The following is a 6131-nucleotide window of genomic DNA, read 5'->3' as shown; positions in this document are numbered from 1 at the left end:
CGTTCATTGAAGGCGCGGCTTTTAACCCAGGGCGCCTTATGATGCGGAAAATACGGTACATACAATAATACTTCATGGTGGCAGCGGTGACTAAAGTGATCACCCACGGAGCAGAACGAGAGGGGGAGTTGTCCGAGGGTAATTCTGTCGTCGCCCGCACCACACGTGAGGAGCCGAGCTAACTGATAGCAGCGGTCTGCACGTCGGGAGCAACCCAAACGAGAGCGCGCCATGGCTACACACCTACCGACCATGAACTGGACCGACCCGGACCTGAGTGAGGCCATATCACTGTTTAAACAGAAAATTATTCTTTACCTAGAGGATGAAGAAATAACAGATGCTGCTAAGCAAGCGAGGAAAATATGCCGTGGCATTGGAGATGAAGGACTGAAACGGCTGAATGCAAGTGGTCTCAGTGAGGATGACAAGAAGAAGCCTGCTAAACTATGGGAATTCTATGAAGGTCAGTTGAAACTGAATGTGAATTTTAGGATCCATAGACTCCACCTAATGCAGTACAGGCAAAAGCCAAATGAGAGCATTGACGACTTTGTTACCAGAGCCAGAACGTTAGCTCAAAAAGGCCAGTTTACTGATGAAGAGCTCAACGAACGTCTAATTGAACTCATCATTGCTAGTACACCTCATGATGCTCTGAGAAATGACCTATATAGCAAACCCAAAGGCCACCCTCTGGCGGATGTACTAACAGAAGGGCGGAAATACGAAGCCCTATCAGCAGGTAATGAACAGTTACAGCAACTTGGCATGTCACACAGTGAGAAAATCCACGCTGTGGACAGAGGGTGGACGTGCCCAAATTGTGGTAGGAGCCATAAACCCCGTCAATGTCCCGCATATAATGACGAATGCTCTGCCTGTGGTGCAAGAGGCCATTGGGCGAAGTGCTGTAGGAAAAGCAAGCAGCTGAGACAGCAACGCTCCGGGCGGGGTGGGGGCCAAAGGAGTAAGTCCCCCCCACCACAACAGAGACGTGACAGACAACAAGCCTCCAGGGGCCACAACAGGCAACGTGGTGAGTCTCATATCAACACCATAGATGGCTCGGAGGCCGATGAGGAATGTGAGTACCAATCACAATTTCATTCAATCACCATCAGCGAAAAATGTATGTACAGCATAGAGGGCAAAGCACCCAGAGAAGAGGCATACACAACATTGAAGGTGAGGCCGCCTGACTTACGGGGTTACGGATACACACTCCGCCTAAAAATAGACACAGGAGCATCTGGCAACACACTCCCACTACGCACCTTCAAGCAGATGTATGGCAAGGATGCGTGTGCACAGAAAAAGCTGAAGAAAAACTACAGGAGGCTATCAGCATACAGTGGTCATCAGATCCCCTGCCTGGGTACCATTGACATTCCGTGTCAATACAAAGAGTCCAAATGGGTCAACACCAAGTTCTACGTAGTGGATGTACCAGGCCCGGCTGTAGTTGGACTGCCGACAAGCGAAATGTTGAACCTGGTAACTGTCAATGTTGACACAGTGAAGGAGAGGGACAGTGCCAGAGACAGAGGGACAGGGCCACTGAAGAGGATAACAACCATCGCAAAACTTAAGTCAGCTTATCCAGACCAGTTTGACAAGATAGGCAACTTCAGTGGAACCGCCAGACTCTATTTAAAAAAGGATGCTGAACCATTCATCGACCCCCCACGGAAATGCAGTATCCACATAAAGGACAAGTTGCAAGCAGAGCTGAATAAAATGGTAGAGCAAGATGTGATACGGAAGGTGGAAGAACATACAGACTGGTGCTCCAGCCTGACATACAGCACCAAAAAAGACGGGTCACTTAGGATATGCTTGGACCCTAAAAAGCTGAATGCCGGCCTTCGGCGGTGCCCACACAAAATCCCAACTGTGGAGGAACTTAAACCAGAGTTTGCAAGGGCAAAAATATTCAGCAAACTTGACGCAAAAGCAGGGTATTGGTCTATTCGCCTTGATGAAGAATCACAACCCCTGACAACATTCCGAACTCCATTCGGCAGGTACTGCTGGAAGCGCTCGCCATTCGGTCTGAGTGTCTCTCAGGACCTCTTCCAGGCCAAGATGGACCAGATCCTGGAGGGGCTCCGGGGTGTGGTCAGCATAGCCGACGACATAGCGGTGTGTGGTGAAACTGAGGAAGAGCATGACAGGAACCTAATCAACCTGATGGAACGAGCCGTTGAGGCAGCTGTTGTGTTCAACAGTGAAAAATGCACAATAAAACAAGACAACATTACATTCTTTGGCAACATGTACACAGCAAAAGGCATCAGGCCAGACCCAGCCAAGATTAAGGACATACAGAAAATGCCAACACCCCAAAGCAAAGAGGATCTGCACAGGTTCATAGGGATGCTGACTTACCTGTCCCCATATATACCAAAGTTTGCGGATAAAGCTCACACCCTGAGGGGGCTGCTAAAAAACGAAGCACCATGGATATGGGACACTGACCACCAGGAGTGCTTCGAAGATCTGAAGTCAACAGTCACCGAGCATGCCTGCCTGAAATACTATGACCCAAACACTCCTTTAACCCTCGAGGTTGACGCGTCACAGAAAGGATTGGGCATGGCCCTTGTACAGAACGACAGACCCATCGCTTTTGGCTCCAAGACACTGACTGACTGCCAGTCGAGGTACAGCAACATAGAGCGAGAGATGCTAGCCATAGTGTATGGGATGCAGCGATACCACACATACCTTTATGGGAAATCGTTTATCGTGGTAACGGACCACAAACCACTAGTCACCATATGTGCGAAGCCATTGCATGCTGCACCACCACGACTCCAGCGCATGCTGATAAAGACACAGGGATACAACTATGATGTCATATACCGACCAGGACCCCAAATGATTCTGGCGGACACCCTGAGCCGGCTGCCAAACCCTGAAAACCACGGTGACATAGAGCTGGATGAACGCATTGATGGTGTTGATGCAGAGATCGAAGACCCACAGCAACACACTGTCGCAATAATAAACTTTTCCCCTGAGAAGCAGGATGCTCTCCGCACTGAGACTGCCAAGGATCACAGACTCAACGCACTCAAAGATGTAATCCAACAAGGCTGGCCAGAGAACATCAAGGACATGCCGAAAGATCTGCGTGCCTACTGGTCCTTCAGAGATGAGCTTGCAATGGAATCAGGAGTCATATTCAAAGGCAGACAGATACTCATTCCAGAATCTATGACTGATGACATACTGACACAGCTACATGTTGGCCACCAAGGCATCGAGAAAACACGTGGCCTTGCAAGAGAGAGTGTATACTGGATTAAAATGAATGATGACATTGAGAGTGTGTGCAGGTCATGCAGGGTGTGTGTGGAACATCAGGATGCAAACCCAAAACAACCCCTTCACCCACACCACTTACCGTCAAAACCATGGCAGTCTGTGGCCTCTGACCTATTCGAGGTCAAAGGTCGCCTGTTCCTTCTAACTGTAGACAGGTACTCCAAATACCCATTAGTCGATGAGATGCCCGTGCCGGCGTCTAGCCATGCGGTCGCACAAAAGCTGCGATTATACATGTCGCTATTCGGACGGGTGGACGAAATCCTAACAGACAACGGGCCTCAGTACACAGGGCAGGCCTTCAAGATATGTTTAACAGACTGGGGGATCAAGCACATTACAAGCTCGCCCCACTACCCAAAGAGCAACGGGTTCATTGAAAGGCATGTGAGACACATCAAATCAATTGTAACAAAAACCCTGGTACATGGAGGCGACCTTCAGATGGCATTACTGCAAGTCAGAGCAACACCCATCGATAGCAAACTACCATCACCTGCAGAGCTGATGTTTGGAAGACCTATTGCTACCCTGCTACCAAGCAGAGCAGATCCAGGGAAGGAGGAACACAGGCTACACCTGGAACAAAGAACAGAGGACATGAAGGAGCACCACGACCGTGGATGCCGCAGAGAACTGCCCCCACTCTGTCCCGGACAGCATGTGACGGTGGTGAACAAGGACAGAGGAACATGGCATCCAGCTATTGTTGTACAAAAGTGCAATGAGCCAAGAAGCTATGTTGTACAAACACCAAATGGCAACCGGATCAGACGGTGCAGGAGCCACCTGCGTGAGCTATATAACCCACAAATGCAGAGAAGCGTAAACCAGGCCCAGATTGCTGAGCCACAGCACCAAGAGGAGGACACTCACCAGGGTCACCATGGGCCACCGGACACGGCCACAACGCCACCATGTGACACACAGTCTCCCAATAGCCCAGATCCTAAACACACCAGATCACAGGCACCCAATAGCCCAGGACAGAGGCACACAAGAGGTGGTAGGGCTATACACAGGCCCTCTCACTACAAGGACTATGTGTAGTCCATGTTACGTTGGTTCTTATTGAATCATTGACGTTATTGTTTTTGCAGACTAGGTGTTTACAAAAAAAAAAAAAACAGGAACAAGGGAATTGATGGACATTACACTACTTACTGATGTTTGCACTAATGTTTGAAAGTAATATCGCTCATGTTGGTTACCTGAGGAATGTTATGTTTTTGTGTTTCTTGCAGAGAATTTATTATAACTAAATTTACAGGGGAGGTGTTAGAACTAAACAGGGGGGATGTAGTGATATGTGCTGAGAACGGATATGACGCGGCGGATGCACGACGGACCCTTTATGATGTAACACCACTTCTAGCATGCCGGCCATGTAAACAACCGGGTTGAAATAAAACATGTTCCAGTCATAACTACCCAGTGTATTATTTATATACATACAATAATACTTCATAATACTTTAAATATTTCGAGGAGCTGAAGATCACGTGCTCATGCCCCTTCCCTTTTTGCATGTTCTTCCTTGTTTACAGTCCGTGGGGGAGCAACATCACAACACTCTTTCCGCTTGGCAAAAACAATCAACACCATACTTATACATTCTCCCCAGGAGATTTTACAATCACACACTTTGTAATACTTTATAACTCTGCATCATGAACTTATTTATTAATATGTATTTATTTATGACACTCTCAGCAACAACTACCATGAACTGATTAACGTGGACCCCGACTTAAACAAGTTGAAAAACTTATTCGGGTGTTACCATTTAGTGGTCAAATGTACGGAATATGTACTGTACTGTGCAATCTACTAATAACAGTTTCAATCAATCAATCAACCAACAGCTACATCCATCATGAACGATGACGCTCGACCTTCCAAATGGCTTCCGCGATGCACTTCCGGGATAAATCGAAACCCCTTTATAGTGCCGTTTGAGCATTAACGAGTTTATATATGTTCACACTTTGTTGTCCCTGCTTTGTCTACACAAGCAACAAACATCAGTTTTGATTAGAAACATGTGCGTTTGAGTGCCGCTCAGAGATAAATTTGACCGGCGAAAATGTGCAGGGAAGTTGCTGGCTTTGGACAAAATTGCGAGGCCACGCATAATACCGTATTTTTCTGACTATAAGGCGCACTTAAAATCCTTTAATTTTCTCAACAATTGACAGTGCGCCTTATAACCCGGTGCGCCTAATTTACAGAATAATTTTGGTTGTGCTTACCGACCTTGAAGCTATGTTATTTGGTACATGGTGTAATGATAAGTGTGACCAGTAGGTGTCAGTCACACATAAGAGATAGTGTAGACTGCAATATGATATACATTTAGAGAGAGAGAGAGAAAAAAAGACCCCTTTAATGCGCCCTATAATCCGGTGCGCCTTTTGTATGAAAATAGACCTGAATAGACCCGCTCATCGGCAGTACGCCCTATGTTCTGGAAAATACAGTATATAGAATTTGTGTGAATTGACGCGATCGTGACATCGTGAAATCATATCTTTAAATGTATATTTTAACAACATCATGACTGCAAGTAGTTAATTGCTTTTTTGGATTTCTTCTGTGTGTGTACGCACACTGCAGGCAGGTGTGTACGAGATAGCGGTGAGTGACAGCCTGAACGCCAGACTATTTCCTCAGGGTTGACAAGCAATTTTTATTTAATATAATTAGTAATTGTGAAAAATAGACTTCTGTTAAACCACTAATGCCGGTGGTGTTCTTGTCATTGAAGTGAATTAATTAACTAATAATTATGTTTTGCA

This window comes from Nerophis lumbriciformis, linkage group LG19, assembly GCF_033978685.3.
Source record: "Nerophis lumbriciformis linkage group LG19, RoL_Nlum_v2.1, whole genome shotgun sequence".
NCBI classification, from domain to species: Eukaryota; Metazoa; Chordata; class Actinopteri; order Syngnathiformes; family Syngnathidae; genus Nerophis; species Nerophis lumbriciformis.
This window is presented reverse-complemented; position numbering follows the sequence as displayed.